This window comes from Episyrphus balteatus, chromosome 4 (assembly GCF_945859705.1).
Source record: "Episyrphus balteatus chromosome 4, idEpiBalt1.1, whole genome shotgun sequence".
In the NCBI taxonomy this organism is placed as follows: Eukaryota; Metazoa; Arthropoda; class Insecta; order Diptera; family Syrphidae; genus Episyrphus; species Episyrphus balteatus.
In genome coordinates, this window is record NC_079137.1 from 63,209,795 (window position 1) to 63,230,591 (window position 20,797).

At 31.3% G+C, this 20,797-nt stretch overlaps 2 long non-coding RNA genes across 2 annotated transcripts in view; both read right to left on the reverse strand.

The window, feature by feature from the left end:
- LOC129917703 (uncharacterized) overlaps window positions 1-20,563 on the reverse strand; it is a 35,807-nt gene extending 15,244 nt beyond the window's left edge. Inside the window, exons 1-2 of the long non-coding RNA XR_008772843.1 lie at window positions 20,395-20,563; window positions 17,075-17,272 (exon numbers count right to left, since the gene is read on the reverse strand). This is a non-coding gene — a long non-coding RNA (uncharacterized LOC129917703). The remainder of the gene's footprint in view (window positions 1-17,074; window positions 17,273-20,394) is intronic.
- On the reverse strand, window positions 17,485-19,380 carry LOC129917704 (uncharacterized). Its single transcript, XR_008772844.1, has 2 exons — window positions 18,753-19,380; window positions 17,485-18,705 (listed from the first exon to the last, which is right to left on the reverse strand). It is a non-coding gene; the product is annotated as an uncharacterized LOC129917704 (long non-coding RNA).
- Window positions 20,564-20,797: the final 234 nt, after the last annotated feature.

Here is a 20,797-nt window from a genome sequence, read left to right on the forward strand (position 1 = left end):
TTTAAAGACTTCAGTGAGTCAATTGATCGTCTTAGGAAAGAATAAAATATAAGGAGTACCTACAAGAAGAGTGTAGTGATGTAGTTCATTTATAGGAAACTGGAAACTCAACAAGTGATTGTCTGATTTGAAGAAGGAACAACAGAAAAATAAAGTGCGCAACTAAGTCGTATGTCGTTGCTTTCATGTTAATCGTGCACCTATGTATTTTAATATACATAACACTATGTAACACTCAAAATATACGCGGACCGAGATCTATCAAGTTTTGTAACCCCCCCAAAATGGGACAGAAAACGGTTTTTTGGACCTTCACTAATTGAAAAAAAATCTAGCTTCATCAAATTTGTATCCATATTTAGGATAGAAGACATTTACTGCCCATAATCTCGTAAAGGCCCTAACTACAAAATTTTCGATTTTGATTTTTTTGCATATTTGGAGTTAGGGCATTGTCTCTGATTTATTCTCATTTATTTTTTGAAGTTATACTTCTTATGGGAGGGTGGGTATGAAAATTTACTTTTTGACAAGAATGTCAAAGGGATTATGACGCGATCACCCTGGGTAGCAGGGCTGTCGTTTCACCTTTAGAGTAGGCAGTACTTTAGTATTTAAAAATGTAGTACGCCGCAGTACGGCAAACATAAAACACACAACACGTTGCAAGTAACATGTTTCATGTGGCATGTGGCAAGTTGCGTGTGGCAAGTTGCGTGTGGCAAGTTACATGTGGCAAGTTGCATGTGGCAAGTTGCATGTGGTAATTTCCATGTGGCAAGTTGCCAGGGTTGCAAAAAGCTCACATTTCAGCTCAGCTCACAGCTCAGCTCAAATTTGAGCTAGGTACCATAGCTTAGCTCATTTGAGCTGAGCTGAAAGTGAGCTGAGCTGAAAGTGAGCGCCCCAACTTCCAACGCCTATATCTCGGAATTTTGAAAAAAATGAAAAAAAATTTTTTGATGCCAAAAGGTAGCGGGGACTCTAACCTACATTTGGGTACAACTCTCATTCCTGTAGGTCTACGCGTTCTCAAACCGGGAGAACTTAAAAGTAAAAAAAAAATAGGCACGATTCTGAAAAAATAGGCATGATGTGGCGGTTTAACATGGAAGGCGATATTTTAAAAATCTGATAATGTGCAAAGCGTAGGCCCATGACACAAGCTATCATTTGGCATCACTCCCAAAAATTGCTCTCAAGCGGTTTAATTTCCAGGAGCGTTCAAAGATTCGGGGATTTTTCGAAAAAAAAATTTACCCCAACTTTCAAACGCGATTTTCTCGGAATTTTGAAAAAAATCGAAAAACCGGATTATACCACTATCGGGTAGCTGAGAATATAAGCTTTCATATGGCACCACTCCCCTGTCTCTAGATCAAAGCGTTCCAACGACTATATTGCGGAATTTTGAAGAAAATGAAAATAAAATTTTTTGATGCCAAAAGGTAGCGGGGACTTTAACCTACATTTGGGTACAACTCCCATCCCTGTAGGTCCAGGCGTTCTCAAACCGGGAGAACTTAAAAGTAAAAAAAAATAGGCACGATTCTGAAAAAATAGGCATGATGTGGCGGTTTAACATGGAAGGCGATTTTTTAAAAATCTGACAATGTGCAAAGCGTAGGCCCATGACACAAGCTATCATTTGGCATCACTCCCAAAAATTGCTCTCAAGCGGTTTAGCTTCCAGGAGCGTTCAAAGATTCGGGGATTTTTCGAAAAAAGATTTTACCCCAACTTTCAAACGCGATTTTCTCGGAATTTTGAAAAAATCGAAAAACCGGATTATACCACAATCGGGTAGCTGAGAATATAAGCTTTCATATGGCACCACTCCACTGTCTCTAGATCAAAGCGTTCAGCTCCCAGAAGTTTTTTCGCGCCCCCAACTTCCAACGCCTATATCGTGGAATTTTGAAGAAAATGAATAAAATTTTTGATGCCAAAAGATAGCGGGGACTCTAACCTACATTTGGGTACAACTTCCATCCCTGTAGGTACACGCGTTCTCAAACCGGGAGAACTTAAAAGTAAAAAAAATAGGCGCGATTCTGAAAAAAAAGGCATGATGTGGTGGTTTAACATGGAAGGCGATTTTTTTAAAATCTGATAATGTGCAAAGCGTAGGCCCATGACACAAGCTATCATTTAGCATCACTCCCAAAAATTGCTCTAAAGCGGTTTAGCTTCCAGGAGCGTTTAAAGATTCGGGGATTTTTCGAAAAAAAAATGTACCCCAACTTTCAAAACCGATTTTCTCGGAATTTTGAAAAAAGTCGTTAAGCGTATACCGTACGTTCTGAACCGCACAACATGTGTAAATTTCACAGAATAAATTGAAAACTACATGGACGCAAGGAGGATGAAAGAATTAATTTATTGTTCACTTGATAAAAATGTAAAAAAAATAAGTGGGGATTAATTACTTAATAATAGAAATTAAAAATATCAAATGAAATTCATTTACATAAAACTGAATGAGAAGTATAACTTCAGTCGCGTGTACATGTGTACACACACTCTTTTTTAGTCTAGGTATTCAAATATGTCAGAAAATTCAAAATGTGATTTTGATTTTTTTCATTTTTATATGCAAATTGCGATATTAGATTTAGTGTTTTGCTCTATAACTCCGAAGTAAGAAAAGTGTAGTTAGGGCCTTTACGAGATTATGGGCAGTTTAGACCTCTTTAACAATGTATAAAACATGTGGTTCGGTTAAACCACCTAGAATTTATAAGCTGACAAAGTTCAAAAATTGCATTTTTTTTTGTCATTTACCCAACTTTGACATCAATATAAAGTAAATATATTTTTTCATATTTTCAAAATATATTCTAAAATAATATTTATTTTCAAACCAAACGAGGTACTTTTTTTGAAAATCGGTTTAAAATTGGCGAAAATTACGATTTCAACCCAGATACAGAAATTCGAACTGAACAAAAATGTTGGTTTCGATTAACTCCCCAAATTGATGGAATATTTTTTTAAACGAAGCTGAAATAGGATTAACCTGAAGGTTGAAATGTCAAAGATATATTCATATGAGAAGCAAATAATTATTTGCTGCTTGTGGTTCAAAAAAGCTTATAAAAGTTTATATTCTTAAAAACTCTTCTTTCAACTTTTATTCACATATTTAGTTGAAAAAGTGAAATGAAAATTTCATTTTAAGTGTCTCATGACTTTTGAACTGGTTCTCATGGTAAAGCATTTGGTCAGCAACTGAAGAAACTTGAGTTCTAGTCCCGGTAATAGTATAGATTTAGTAGTAAAATAAATGTACTTGATCATCTACTTATGAGTAGTTTACAACCTCCAATAGGCTTGTTCCTTTCTACTAATAAGTACTTCTGGTTGCATTCAACTCTTTTTCTTTTGTAGAACAAACGTCTTTGAATTTACTCAAAAGTTCTAAAAAGTATTTGGCAGTAAATCTCCAGTAGGACTCCAGCTGTAAGTGGATGCAAGTTTAAATTTTCAACGAATTTGCTTGACTTTATAAAACCTAGCAAAATACTTGCTTTTCCACTTGTCAATCACATGCAAGTACAAAAATATGGATTTGTACATAATTAAAATATTTTGAGTTTATTGCAACTTGTTTGGGAATACTTGCACAATCGGACGATAAAATAAATGGTCTCTTTCTTTTCAGACATGCAAGTTCTGGCACGCAGGTAGCCTATATGTAATATGTATTATCTTTCAAGTTGATTTCTGTTTATGATGTAAAGTTAGTGCTAAAGCCACTGCCATGCCAACTTGCATAGAGTATTCATGCAAGTTAAGAAGCAAGTTTATTGAGTTTATTGGTATTAGCTTAAAAACACGTACACGTGCGGGATCAAGAACACAAGACCCACGCACTTCCAATGAATCAGTTGAAGTCTTAACTTAGGGAATCACCCACAAAGCAATTATTTGCTGGTATCTGCATGATTAGGTTAAATTTTTCCAAAGTCCAAGGTTACGATTGTTTTAAAATAAATCAAATGATCAAGAACAATTTTTATAGATAAATTTAACACTCAAACCTTAAGTTCAACAAGTCGCTGCTGAGAATTATAGGGTTGTATGTTTCTATAAAACATGCAACCTTATAATTCTCAGCCATCGAAGTGTTAAAAAAATAGTTTTCAATAATTTTCTATGAATCTGTAACTTGCCTTTATTAATAGTCAGATTTTATAATGAACTTGTCTCTATTGATGATGTATCTTTGTATCTCTATGTTGTTTTAAATACTTTCAATTTGCATATAAAAACACATATAAAGTAGGTATACCTGCAAGCCATTTATAAAGTTTAACCAGAAAGTTTGTTGAACTAAACCTGTACAACAACAACTATAATAGCTATTACAAACAACACAAGTTTGTTAAAACCTAATATGGAAATAAAGGTATATTCTTCTTTCTTGTGAATCATGTTGGTTTTGATTTAGCACCAATTGCTTTGCACGTTTTTTTTTTCTTTTTTTTTGTTGTTTTCTTTTTATTACCATCACTGTATCACGTTTTATTTCCAAAAAAATATAAGCTACAAGTAAGTTACCAACTCCGTGACAATATAACGATGTGAACAGCACCTTTTACATTAATAATAATGATGAACTCCAACAGAAAGGTTATTTTCATAATTTCCAAGAAATTTATATATAAAAACTGTGCCAGCATTAAAAAAGCATGTGGCGTTAAATTATATAGAAAGCTGAAAAGTTTAAAGTTATTTCATTGTTATAGATATAATTCCAAAGAAAATAAGCGATAAGACATTTTTTTGGGGCTTTTTTGTAAATTTATTTATATCTGGTCCAAGAATGTTGAATAACTGATAAGGTGATAAAATTCTTAAAAATGTTGTTGCTTTATGCAATACAAACAAAACATTTAGACACAAGTGTGGCAAGTATTTGTTTACAAAATTTTGAATAAAAATTTTTACTTGAGTTTTTATGTATTTTTTGCTTAAGTGAGACGAAACACGATCGTTTAGTGACAAATGCCATATCATACATTGGGGTTTTTGAGGAAGAAAGTTAACTAAAATTATATGTTTAACTTGTAACTACTACAACAGTCTCAACAACTCGAGATGTTTTTAAATAAAACCTTATTTTTCACTTTCACTCCTATACTCCTACACTCCTACAATCCTACACTTCTTCACTCCTACACTACTACACTCCTACACTCCTACACTTCTGCACTCCTACAATCCTACACTCCTTCACTTCTACACTACTACACTCCTACACTCCTACACTCCTACACTCCTACACTCCTACACTCCTACACTCCTACACTCCTACAATCCTACACTCCTTCACTCCTACACTACTACACTCCTACACTCCTATACTCCGGCACTCCTACACTCCTACACTCCTACTCTCCTACACTCCTACACTCCTACACTCCTACACTCCTGCACTCCTACATTCCTACACTCCTACACTCCTACACTCCTACACTCCTACACTCCTACACTCCTACACTCCTACACTCCTACACTCCTACACTCCTACACTCCTACACTCCTACACTCCTACACTCCTACACTCCTACACTCCTACACTCCTACACTCCTACACTCCTACACTCCTACACTCCTACTCCTACTCCTACTCCTACTCCTACTCCTACTCCTACTCCTACTCCTACTCCTACTCCTACTCCTACTCCTACTCCTACTCCTACTCCTACTCATACTCCTACTCCTACTCCTACTCCTACTCCTACTCCTACTCCTACTCCTACTCCTACTCCTACTCCTACTCCTACTCCTACTCCTACTCCTACTCCTACTCCTACTCCTACTCAATATAGTTGTACATTCCATTTTTATCCAACATTTTACAGCAAAAATCCCAATGTTTAGCGCTTAAGGTGTGCGCCTACCTATACCAACCTACTACTTTTTTATAGGGCACGTTCCGGTAATGTCCCACTGACTTGGAATATATCGCGACCACCACAATATGGGATATGAAACTGACAATGACAGACAAGTGATATACATAAATAAAGTGTGTATCTATGCCAGTCAGTCAAAGAACCTGAGGTGCATACTTAACTTTTATTTATTTTTGTTTTAATACTCAATTACTTAAGTATAAAAATAATGAAAAGAAATAATATACATGTCTAGATACATATCTATACATATAATAAACTATATAAGAATATTAATGAGATAGAATTTTTATTTAGCTACAAATTTAACCAATGTTAAAATGTCAACAAACCAGAGAAAGCTATAAAAACTTCATTAATGAAGTGAAATTAAATTTATAATCAAATTCAAATCTCTGCAAGATAGAAAATACACAGTTATTAATAACGAAGAAGATTTTTATTGATCGACAAAAAAAAAAGGTTCCTCAACATGGATATAAAATACCGCCTTGCTAATGACGGGTGATACATTTATAAAAAGTTGTCAGTTGCCTACAAACGTGTTTATTTATTTATAATTAGTGCATGGGAAAGTTTATCAAAAGAATTTCCCACCTGATTTGGGAAAATTAATAAAGTTTGTCAGGATTTCTAAAAAAAAAAAAAATTTGTTTGTTTTGTTTTTTTTTTTTTTAGAATTAAAGTAAATATCCTACCGTTTTTATACCCAAAATCTTATTACAGTATTAAGTTGCATATTTTGTTGTGTTCTTTGTTTATTTTTTGATTTTTTGTTAGTCTCCCTGGACTTGAACATATCTGACACAAGTTCAGGTTTATTAAGAGACACAAGGTGACGTTACCACAAAAAAAAATAATAATAAAACTAAACGAAAACCACTAACAGCACATGTATGTAATTTAATATTGTCGTTTTTTTGTATATCTATAAGATAAAACATAAATGTAATAATAATGAAAAAAAATAATAATAATACAATACAAGTGAGTTTTTTGTTTCAATTAGCGAGGCACTATACTGACCTGACCATACAAGGCATTAAGTTTCATTATGGATTTCATTGAATTTATGTTTATTTTTTTTTTTTTAATGTTTATTAGTTGATGGAAGTTGAGGTAGTCTAGTGCTTAGTTTTTGTTCATTGTTTAGGTAATTTTTTTGTTAAGCATTATTATCAGTTACAACAGGTCTTCCTGTCGCCTGACAAATATCATCAAAACAAAAATTTGTCAAACATAAGAGGATTTTTGTTTTTGTTTCAATTAAAATAAAATGTAATACTAGCTTTGCTCGTACTAAATTATTTGCTTTTTTTATTAAAACTAGCTTGGATCGTTAAAGAAATTTCTAGATTAATTAAATCTCTTAACATGAAAATTTTTTTCGACTCCTGCTTGATGGATCTGTGAACGTCAGTCCTTAAAGTGGGATAAGTCATAAGTTTAACGACCCAACTTTAATATACTTTATTATGATAATTGACATATAAAGAATTCATTTAGGCTAGTTCTCTTAAGCCGACTTAAGCTTGTTAAAGTCTATTATTTGAGTCTTTAGGGTAGATATATGACTTTGAGAAGAAAGAGTAGAAGTTTGACCTACATTAGTGTTTCCCAAAGTGGGAGCCACTCCCCAAAAGGGGGCAATTTGGTTTTATGAGGGGGGCAATTTAAATTTTTGGTTCATTACACTTTTTTTCTAAAAATCTATAATTCTAGGTTCAAAACTTTTTCTACCTTTTCTCTCTTCATGTCTTCATATTTGACGGATACGCATTTAGTGGCATAAATGACTTACTGTTAAAAAAACGAGATCGTCTCGATATTGCAAAACGGGGAGAATTGAGACTGAAACTTTCAGGACTTGAACCTAATATTGAAACCACCTGCAGGAGGCACCAACCCAAAAGGATCTCACTAAATTTTAAAAATACCTACCTGCTATAAAATAATTACATAACATTTTGTATTTTCATAATTCCAGACATACATTTTTATTAATATTTAAGATTTCAGGGGGTACAAAGTTGTGAGCTCATGACATGACATATGGGGATTTTGGAATGGTTTTGGTGGGACATGTCACAAAACAGGTTGGGAAACACACATTGCAGTCAATGAAGGCATTTAACTAAAGGGTGTTTTTTTTAAGGTTTGAGTTAGTCGTGAGAAAGATATCATAACAGTTGACATAAATTTAGTTTATTTTTAAACTTGGTGAATAAATTTCGAATCTTTAGATTCGTCAAAATTATCTTAAGGGAAAGGGGTTTTTTTTAAAGCATACCTTAAAAATTGTGACAAAAATGATGCGCCTCAATCGAAATTGATAAAAATGTTTTATTTTTTAAGTAACGGTTTATTTGAACCCTAACGAGTTTTATTATTAAAATTGTTGTCTTTGCCATGTGAACAACGATTCAAATAAATCTTCGAACTGTTTTTATGTGAAAGGGTGTTTTTTTTTTAGTGAAGATGTGCGTTTTTTTGCAAAAACTGAGAAAAAAAAATAATTGTGTCTTACTGAAATCTAGCCATTATGTTACACATTATAAATTGTAAATTAAGTAGAATCTGAAAGGCCCATAGAAATATCATGGATGAAAGGGTGTTTTTTTTTTATTTAAAAAAAAAATCCTAGTGAAATTTGGTATGAACGTTATATTTGGGATATGAACCAAAAATTAAGAAACTCCATTCAATTATTTTGGCTAAAAGGGTGTTTTTTTTTAGGAGGTGATTTAAGTCCTTATCCCAAAAAGCCAACATAGGTACGTTTTAGAATTTTAGTGTAAGAATTTTATTGGTCATGGAAACCAAATATAAAATGTACCTTTAGGCCGTGTGTGAATTGCGTTAAATAGTTAAATCCGTGTTAAATTTTTGATACTATTGAGGTGAATAAAAAATTTTCAGCTGTTAAAAATTTATTGGGCTCTGGGACCTGGTTAAATTTGAGTTAATTTTTTATTGCAGATGGTTTCGTTTTGTTTTTTTTTTTTTATTTAAAAGGAGTTTCATGGCAGAAAAGAGACAGAAAATAGGCAGAGAAAAACATTAAACAATTTGAAATTTTTTTATTCACCCCAATAGTGTCAAAAATTTTACACGGTGTTAACTATTAAACGCAATTCACACACGGCCTTAGTTGAAAACGTGTTTTTTGACAGAAGAAAACATAAGTTATGTTCCAAAGTAAAACACTCTTACATCCAATTTTTTTTTTAACTTTTTCAATCCTTGAAAATGTACCTTTAGGCCGTGTGTGAATTGCGTTAAATAGTTAAATCCGTGTTAAATTTTTGATACTATTGAGGTGAATACAAAATTTTCAGCTGTTAAAAATTTATTGGGCTCTGGGACCTGGTTAAATTTGAGTTAATTTTTTATTGCAGATGGTTTCGTTTTGTTTTTTTTTTTATTTAAAAGGAGTTTCATGGCAGAAAAGAGGCAGAAAATAGGCAGAGAAAAATATTAAACAATTTGAAATTTTTTTATTCACCCCAATAGTGTCAAAAATTTTACACGGTGTTAACTATTAAACGCAATTCACACACGGCCTTAGTTGAAAACGTGTTTTTTGACAGAAGAAAACATAAGTTATGTTCCAAAGTAAAACACTCTTACATCCAATTTTTTTTTTAACTTTTTCAATCCTTGAAATTGCCAAACCCCCTTTTGAAATCATAACTCTGAGCACTTTCTGAGACCACGCACGGTCAAACTTTTGCAACGAACGAAAACAAAAACGTCAAAGTGACAACTGAGATAATACCTAGTGTAATAATCCTCGGTCAAAGATTCTTACGTTGAACAATCATTAACATTATTTTTACATTTCTTTATCAATGTCGTAGAAGATATTTTGCCTCACGTCAAAAACTTTTTTAAGAGACAAAAACATCAAATGAATTTATTACTCCAACACACCCAATGTCACTCACAATTTTTATTGTTTTTTTTTTCACCGGAAATGTCTGCATGCATATAAATGTTACCATTTTCTAAAAACGGGTTAGCCATTTGAAAAACAAAGCAAAAAAAAAAACTAACTTACACACCATCCTCAAACCATCACCGTGTCAGTGTCATCTTCCTGCTGCACATCAAAACAAAAACTAACAGCGTCAAATTTAATCACATTATATGGGTAATTAAATGCATATAGATACTGTTGCAGTTTAAGTTTTCTTATCACGCAATGCAAACAGCAGTTATTTACTATGACAAAATTGACATCAGACACTGTTGTATTATAAACGCATTCAACTTGAGGAAATATCAACTCAAGCGAATATAGCGAGAGAGTGCGCTCATCAACCCATGGGTGTTAAAATAATAACAACAGTTGTTTCCTTTGTCTATCTTTGATATTATAAATTACTAGGTATGATTAGTTTGTTATTTTTAAAGAACATTAACCTTCTTGGTATTTGAATTAACTTTCATTTAAAGAAATGTAAGATTACATTCAGTGAATGTCCTTTAAGTTTTGCATTCAAGGATCTTGGATCATGATTCATGAAAGAAAATATTTATGTGCCCACCAACAATGCAAGTGTTCATCAACTTTAAATACTTAGGTATGTGTTAATCTGTCCACCAGTCGTCTAATCCAGATTAAGATTAAAACATTATTAACATTGAATGTCAAGTACTTCACCATACACATTGATACAAGCAATTTTATGTACATTTTATTTTGATAGGCAGAAAGTTTTAAAAATCCGTTATTACAGTAGTGACAGCGCAGCCGTTTAAAACTGAGTAGGTTCACACCATAATAATTCGATGTAATCTACTTCATATAGGTAAATGTCATTTTGACATTTGTCAAAAAAAATTTAGCTCTGAAAAAAAGAACCTATAACTTCAAAAACTTAAAATTCGTCCCTTCCTGAACCTACCTATGAGAAGATGGTTTAGGAAATGACGAGATAAGTGTTTTTGCTTTGAAAATATATCGACTGATTTCCAATATTGGAAATTTCAACAAATCAAAGCTAATATTAAAGGCAGAACTATTATTGAAGGAAAAAGTCAGCAGCTTAGGGTCGAACTCATAAAATCCGTTGAAGTTGACGAATAGGGCGGGAAGGGGTGACCCATAGAATACGTTGCATAGCAGCATAACGGATTGCTTTTCGACAGCTCACTTTAAATTCCTAGGTTTGTTCGATTGTTTTCAATGAACACTACACTAAGGAAGTTCTGATATGTCCTAATGTAAACAATTTTAAAGTATTATCGTTGTTCTTTTATTGATAAAATAAATATGCAACTTAATTTCACGTAGGTACTTGCTCTTCAACTAAAAAAAATATTAACAGTTTATCAGTTTTGTATCAATCAGAAAACAAAAATCAAACTGATCTATTTTTGACAACTGATGTTAACGGATCTGTCGGATGGAAAATAAAAGTTGAAAGATCGGCTTCTTTTTCTGTCGCATTCATCGGACTTTTCTTATAGAGCTGTCAGTCGAAAGCTTCGACGTAACGCACGTGACGGATTCTATGGGTTGGCACCTTTATGTCAAAATCCTGCGTTAAGTTTCTTTCCGAAACGTCAAAAGCATAAGTTACCTGTAATGAACTAAACGAAACGAATGCAAATCTGTTAAATTTATTTCATTTATTCATTTCACTTTTTCTTTTTTGTTACTGTTTTTCTTTTATTTTATTTTGACACGTTGATAAGTTTTCTTCAGTCAAGTGTGATTGAAAGCACTTTTCTTCTCCGTTTCATTCTGTTAAAACACCTGAACGATAAGTTAATATCCGCCAATTATAGTCTGTTCTATTACATTCTGTATATTCGCACCCTGCCGGTAGATAGCGTCCGACACCTTCCGTCAATTTTAGTACTGTCCTAAGGCTTACCTAGTTTATTAATAAACATACTGAACTATATTTATGTGGCTCAAGTAGGTATTCATATTTAGGTATGCCATGAAATTTCTAAGGTTTTTAAAGCGATATTTTATACTAAAACCTGTAAGGCTACCATAGACAATTTAACCTATACCTATATCAGCGAGACCAAATTGTCATCATTAGATTCGGTAGTTCAGTACGTTCAGAGAGAACGAACAGTACCTACGATTTTAAAATAAATGTATTTCTTCAATTCCAAAACAATGACAAAAGAGGAACTTAAATTTTGTCTTAGTGACCTACTTCTCTACAAATCAGTCCTCATTTCTATGGGTGTATAAGGTTTCAAATAAAACATATATGTACATTGTGTATGCTATGCTATAAAGTGTGCAAGAAAAACTTTTTCAATAAAGTTTATGTAATTTAAAAGATTGATTTTTTTTAACTGGCGCCCGGGGTGATATACAAAACAAAACACAATTCAAAACTATTTACGCTTTCGAACACCATTTGATTGATCATGTATTCAAAATACAAATTGAATTGTTACATAAAACATAATAATTCAAATAAAACCAATTTCCCGATTGTTATTGAAAGCCGAAGACTGATTTATTGTATCAACACTGCATGAAAAGACTTTTGCATTAAGATGGAGATTGAAAGATTTACTTATGTAATACTTATTTTACCTACATTTTGTTTTATTATTGCATGAGTTTCAATTTGTGCATCGCTGCAAACTATTGTGTTTCTTGCAATTAGGATTTCTTTTCAGTAATTTTGTAATATCGTGATTCATTATACATAATTGTTGTCATTGTGTTATTTTTTTTTTTTTTCTCTTGACCGATGGGTTTACACTTGCATTTGTTGTTCCATTAAATAAAAAAAAATCTAGTGGATGGTATTATTATGTCTTGTGGTGGAAACACAATCATCGAAAGAATAAGATGTCTACAATTGTCATTATGATTTCATCGAATTGTCATACCGCATAATATGAGTACATACAAGTACAAAACCTATATTTAATATGTGACAGAAACCACAATGTACGATGCATTAAGGCATACAAACATCAAAGTGTCAATTTATTCTCACATCTGGCAATTATAGGTAGACTCTTTTTGGGGGTATAACGAAGTGTCATTTGATCGTTTTGATGTGAGTCAAGCGTAAAAGATGTGTCTTTCATAAAAATGTAAACCCACATCAAGTGCATAGAGCGACATATAGATATTGTTTTTTTTAGTTCACAAGCAATTATTAAGAATTTTAATATGTATATATTTTCTTAATTTGGAATATTAGCTGTTTCAATTGGTTGACCTCATTAAATTTTATAATTTCTTAAAAATTATTTTGTATCATGTGACAGTTGTTGAATAAAATATAAATTGACTGATTGATTGGTTTGGGTTATTTTCTATTTAAAATGATAAGGGACAGTATTAATTAATTTATATTTTTTTCTTATAGTTGAATTAATGGATAAGGAAATAATAAAAAAATTTATTATTTTTTGATTCGAGTGTATCGATTTCTTGTGAAATGTTTACAAATCATTTAACACTTTTATTTCTGCATGTTGCACTTGAAATATTATTTTATTTACCTATTATAAGTCATTTCTGATGATAAGATCAACAAATAAATTTATTAGTGTTTAGTGATCATGGCAACGAAATTATTCTTTAAATTTTAAGTGGTCACGTTTATTGGTGTTTAAATTGTTAAATAATATAGCAATCAACTTAAAATAATATGATAAGATGATAAGCAATCAACAAATGTTATGAAGGTAATTTAGAATTGTTTTTTTTTTACATATATGTCTCCTAGACTGACACACAATTGGACTTATCATCCTTGTGATTTAAATTTAAAAGAGTTTTAATTAATAATAATAATAATTAATTTTTTTTTGCATGAAAGAAATGATATTGCAAATGAAAAAAAAATTGCATTGAAAATAAAATTTTTATTGCATGTAAAAATATTTTGCATTAACAAATTTTCAGCATTGAAAAAAAAATTCAATGTTTTTATTTGCAATACAAATTTTATTTTCAATGCATTTTTTTTTTTCATTTGCAAAAGCATTTTCTTCTTTATTCAAAATATTTTTAAGTTGCTATAAATATATACATTTTTTAATACAAGTATTTTTAGTTGCAATAAAATCTTTTTTAATGCATTTTTTTTGTCATTTACAATAAATATTTTTAATATTTCAAATGCATTTTTTTAATTCAAATTTTTACAATCCTGCACTATGAAACACATTTTCAACTAAAATATTATTTATATAAAAATGACACACCCTAATGTAGACTTTATATAAATATTATTAGGTACAAAACATCAGGGACAATTTACCTTCTCAAAATAATATTAAAATTAATGTACCTACAGAGATCCACAAATTTACTCTCCGCAAAAAATTGAATTAAATGTCTAACGGAACAGAAACTTAATAAACCGGAATTTAAAACAACAACTGTGTCAAGTATCATCAATTAATTGCATTTTGTATTAACAATTTGCATTTGAATTTGTGATATTTAAAACATTAATTTCTACTAAATGTTAATCACACATAAAAAAAAACGTCAGTTAAATTGAACGCAAGAAATTGGGTACAAGGTTACATTCAATATCTATAAATACTATGATCCAAATAAACTACATCTGATATAAATGACAATTATCAATATCACTGTGATAGTTCAAAAAACCGACAGAGGGCTCTTATGTCTACTAAAGATAATTCGAGTATGCTGAACACGATGGCGTTCTTAGTTTTTCTGGATTAGGTCAAATAAGAAAGATTTTTGCGTTTGAAATTTAGTTTGTACATGCCAAAACTGAGGGTATAAAACACCATATATTTTCCAATTTTTGATTTTTATCGATAAAAAAATGATGGAAAATCTATTTTTTTGGAAGTATTATTTGTAAAAGAAGTTATTTGAAAAAAAAATCTGTCGAATAACTATTTAAATCATTATTTTTTGGCAAAAAAACGTCGATTTTTCTTCAATTTTTCTTACATTTTTTAACTATAAAGGTACAAATGTATGCGAAAACTCAACATTTTTTTGTACACACCTTGTATGTGTTAGTACTCTGGAATATTATACATTATGTAGATGTAGATATTTAATTAAAAAATCAGGCATAGTATCAATATTTTTATTTAATTTTTGTTTAAGTTCAAAAAATCATTTTTCTTTCAATTTGTTGTAAAATTAAAACATATTTACTATTACTTCCATCTGCATTATATGAGCTTACATACACAACACATAATATATTTGTCACAGTCCCCGTTTAACTTTAGAAAATATTTAAAGATCAGAAACGTTTTTCAGATAAGCGGGTTTTTCTCTTAAGAGGGTTTCTCTTAAGCGGGTTTTTTTGCTACTTGAACCCATGGGCGTTTTGCCCCCACTTCCCCTACATATGTATTGCATTTAAACTTTTTGTAATTTTTTTATTTTATAAACTTAAAAATTAAAAAAAAAAAACAGTGTTTTACTGCTACTTTTTCACTCTTAAGCTTAACCAATATTGTAGATAGGTAGGAACTGCCTATTCGTATTTGTAAACAAAGCCATATTCTATCCTGAAATACAACATCAAATCGTTGCCACCGAGTGCTGCATTTAAATTTAAGTAATACGAAAAATATTAGAAAAATTGAAGAAAAATCGACGTTTTTTTGCCATAAAATAATGATTTAAAATGTCATTCGGCAGATTTTTTTTCAAATAACTTCTTTTACGAATAATACTTGCGAAAAAATAGATTTTCCATCATTTTCCATCGATAAAAAATCAAAAATTGGAAAATATGTGGTTTTTTATACCCTCAGTTTTGGCATGTGCAAACAAAATTTCAAACGCAAAAATCTTTCTTATTTGACCTAATCCAGAAAAACTAAGAACGCCATCGTGTTCAGCATACTCGAATTATCTTTAGTAGATATGAGAGCCCTCTGTCGGAAAAAAAAAGTTCCATTTTCGAACACAGTGTATTTAAAGGATGGTATTTTCATACAAAATGTCAAAGAGAAATGACTGATACTATCTATAACATGACGATAGTAATGTGTTGGAACATATAAATAATTCAATTTAGAAATTTAGTTTACAAAATAATAATTTAAATTGAATGAATTGTTTTAAAATTTTTACTTTGGTTAAAATTTTCTTCAGCTCTGCCAATTTTATTTACCAAGCACCTGTCAAAATTTTCTTTAGTAAAAATTTTAACTCAAATTTTAACGCAATTCACACATCGCCAAAATCATCAAAATGGCGTTTGAATAAGTGTGTTCAGCATAAATAGGTTATTTCGTAGTAGGTACATGAAGTTTTTTTTAATCAAAATCGTTAGAGCAGTTTTTGAGAAAAAAAACCTTGGTTTGGGCTGTAGCTTAAGATAGAAACAGAGTGACACAGAATTGGTGGACCTACTTTTTTCGCACTCTTTCATCGTAATGTCATGTTTGATTGTTATCTAGAGTTCTATTTTGTTACGAATCTTTAGCTTGACCTATGTACTACCTATGTAGGTATATGGCAAGTTAAAATTATTTTATTGTTATGATAAAGTTCCTAGAGGACCTAAGACCTAAAAATGTTGCAAAATTATATTTCAAAATAGGTAGTTACCACGTAAGGTACTATTACCTTACCTACCACGTAAGGCTCTATTTGTAGAGAATTAAGAAGGTGGTTGAAAATGGAGTGGTTCCTGTACGTGTAAATAAGAGTGTACAAAAAGTGTACCTATGTATATTGTTGGAGATCTACATTTTTTTTAAAGTTATCTCATTTCCATTCTAGAAGGAACCTATTTTGTGCTTTCATATCTTACAATATTCTCTATTTCAGTCAATTCCAAAAGCTGACTAGTTAAAATTATAAAAAAACAATTAATACCAAACATAGGTAATTGGCGCCCAACGTGAAGTTAAATTATTACTGACATTTAAAAGCTCTATGCCAGAAGATAGAACTTTTAAAACTTCTGATATTTCCGAAGATCTATTAAAGGAAAATTTTCAAAACATTATTTTGAAAATAGTTAATTGTCAATTAAATTCATATTTTTTGAGTGCATGTACCTTGTTAACTTACAGATTATTATAAATCTCCTAATATGTTAGTCATTGTAACTCAATATTTTATTAATTGTTCTATCCTATATTTGTTCTAAAATTATGAAATGAAATTGAAAAAGTTAAGACTTACTTACCAGCGTCAAAATAGTCCAAATTAATATCCTTCAAATCGATGAGAAATTTCTGCACTGATTTAATAAAATCACAAATATCCAATAGTCAAATTTGATCAATGATTATAAAATGTAATCAAACAGATATTGATCACACATTCGTGTATTTGTAAACGAATAATTTAAACAAAATGCATAAAGACACTCTCTCTCTCTTCACTGAAATAAATTTTATCAATAAATTATTTAAAATTTATGAAAAAACACATATAATTTCCATTAATGTTTGTTCATACAAAAAAAAAAAAAAAATAAACAAAGTTAAACAAAAAAAAAAAAAAAAAATTATCAGCTGCACAAATCTAAACGAAATAAAAAGCACACAAAAATACGAGATAGTAAACAAGTAAATTTTCCAAAAACCCGACTCCGGTCAGTGGCGTAGATAGCTTTTTGCTAAGGGGGGGGATAGATCTAGTTCGCAAATTTTTTTTTAAGTTTTAATAATGCTTCTTTGTATTGTTTTTATTCTCTTTAAATTGGAGAAAGTTCTTTCGGTAGTTGACGTAGAAACCAGCAGTGTAGCTAATATCTTTAATAAAATATAAATACCAGGACAACTTTTTTCGGTGCAGCTTTCGAGCGCTTTCAATGAGTTCATAGAGGAAGTATTTTTCTTTCAAAATTTTTTGTAAAAATTTCATATTTTTTCCAACTTGGCACTAGAACAAAAATTGTGACCAATATTTCTATAGTAAGTTGGAATAGGTGATCCCGTACATGATCGTATTTTTTTTATTAAAAAAACAAAACCGACTTCCATTGTCAAAACTGGGTTTTATGGGTTTTCTAATAGTACTGAACAGGCACCAGCTTTTCAATACCTACAAAAAGAATTATCAAAACTGGTTCACTCGGTCCAAAGTTATGAGGTGAAAAACACAAAAAAAAGTACAGACGAATTGAATAACTCCTCCTTTTTGGAAGTCGGTAAAACAGTTAGGAAATCCCGATTGTTTAAATAATATTTCCTTCTTGGATGAAAACTATAAGGAAATCTTATTGTTTTTGTTCTATTTTATGTGGTCTAGTTTTTGGTAAAACTCAACAGTTTCATTAAATTTTTTAAGCTGCTTTGTCTATTTCAGACGAAGAATCCTTAGAAAGAACCGGAAACCCTTCTAGTGTGTTTTCATGGTTTGTACATTTTTCTCCAAGGCGCATTACATAGAAATCGAGAAAAAGATTGAAAACAGTAACACGAAAATATTCTTTACTGTACTTTGAACCGAAGGGTTCGAACGATTCTTTTGTCGCTTCACTATTCTCTTATGTTTAACGCCTATGTCAAGGATTTCAGCTAATTTTTCCCATATACAAAAAACTTTCGAAAATGAGTCGTCTTCTGCCCGTTTAATTTTTAGTTGATCCCTTAAATCTTTAGCGAGCTCCATTGCTTGGACCAAGTCTAAATTCACTCTTTGAAATACCGACTTAATGGGGTTGCGTACGATTGACCGCATTTTAAAATCTTGTTCTTAAAACCTCGCATCTTAAAATCTCGCATTATGAAATCTTTTTTATCGAAATCTCGCAATTTCAAAATCTCGTTTACCAAAATCTCGCAACATTAAAATCTCGAAATTTATAATCTCGCATTGAAATAAAATATTTATTAATTCAATGCGAGATTATAAACCTACATGATATTGCTAGCTTAGGAAAGCCCAGAACCTCCCTCTTCTGTTTTTTCGTTTTGTTTTGAAGAGATAAATAGAAAAGGAAAAGGTTAGTGCACTGTCAGACGCCTATGCCAGTTTTTTAATAGTGTTCAGGGTCAACTGTTGAATGTTGGAGTCAAAAGGACTTAATGCATGTGAATTTGTTGTATTCGACCTTCTCTTTTCTTATAATCTTTTGCTTATACATTTTGCTGCCAAAAAAGCAATTTAAATTTAAGATACTTTACGCTCTTCTTTTAATGAGAGATTTTGATATAGAAAGAATTTAATGAACTTGCGAGATTATTTCTAAAATGCGAGATTTTAATATGCAGGATTTTGAAAATGCGAGATTTTGCTATGTGAGATGTTAAAAATGCGAAATTTTGCTTTGCGTGATTTTTGCAAAAATGCGAGATTTTGTTATAAGAGATTTTAGTTTGCGATCAATCGTACCGCTCCCGACTTAATGGCAACGAAAGTTGGTAAACCATATTTATAACATTTAAGCTAATCAAGAACTCGAAATCCATAGCGTTTTTTTTTTTCAAAGTGCGCTTCTTCAACTTATTTATTCATGACTGTTTATACTGCACAATTATCGATCCCAATGGGGGGGGATATATCCCCCTGATCCCCCCCCTATCTACGCCACTGACTCCGGTAAGTATTTTCACTTTTACAACCGACAACAACTCGACGGCATCAAAAGGTGAATTATAATTCCGATCAAATGATATGACACACAACTTAGTCAGTAACTAGTTTAAAAGTAAAAATAATAAAAAAAAAGATGTCCAAGCAGGAATATTATCCATCTCAATTGGTTATAGTGCTGCTGGCAGTAGTCAGTAGTTATGATGTTTAATATCTAATAAAATTCCAATAAATCATCATCACACACCACGAACGAAAGACTAGACGGATAGTTTTTTTTTGTTTTGTTCATAAGTTTCCTTTTAATATTTAGCGCGAAAGCCTTTTCCATTTCTATGAAACAAAATTTCTGCAGACACAAAAAACCTGAATTCTAACCAAAATGTATCTGAAAGATACAAATTGCTATATAGAACAACAAATTTTAGATTTGAAAAAAAAAAAACCTGACCGCGCTAATATACAGTACCAGAAAGATCAAAAAGGCTCTTTCACTTAAAATCTCAAAAAAGACAAAACAAAAGAAAAGAAGCACCAAAGCAGCACCACCGAAATAAAAAGAAAAGAAAAAAAAACAAGAATAGGTAAACGAGGTACGAAAAATGATGGAACAACAACAAAAATATATCAACAACAAAAAAAAACCGGCCTAGCAGGCTCTCCGTCCTCTTTGAACTTCAAAAAGGAGAACAGCCTGATGATCTTTTTTGCTGAAAACACGATACACGAATGCACATGAAAAATATAAAAAAGAAAATATTGAAGATTCCGATCGTGAATCCTTTTAAAGAACAAAAATTAAAGGATCAATGGTGCGGAATTGTTTCCATAACCCTTAAAAAAAGACACCCTGTGTTTTGTTCAAAGCAAAATAAATGTCACAAATTTTGTATTAAAATCAATTTAATACAGAATAACTTCATTAACTTCTATGGTAATAATGTAAATGTGTAATTCAAATACCTAGCCGGTGTTTTTATTTTTATTATTCTTCGCGAATTTCAATTAATTGTATCTTTTATTCGATAGTGAATAAAAATTTGTATCAGAGACGAATGAATTGATACTAGCGCTCGATTCGAAAGACAAACGGTGACTGGTTGGCTAAACGAAAATTTACAAACGAAAAAGTCTGCCAAGTGAGAAGAGCAGTGAGCCCAACCTTTCCTTTGCCTAAGTGCCTAACTAACAGAACAGGAACAGCAGTTTGTTGACGTAGTATTTAAAAACCAAAAAGACTCGATATTTGTGTGAGCTGGTGAGCTCCTCCGATCCGACATCGCCTTGCACCATAAACATAGCATAGCTATAGGTACCATAGTATCATCGGAATTGAATGACGACGACAACGACAACAGATGACGAA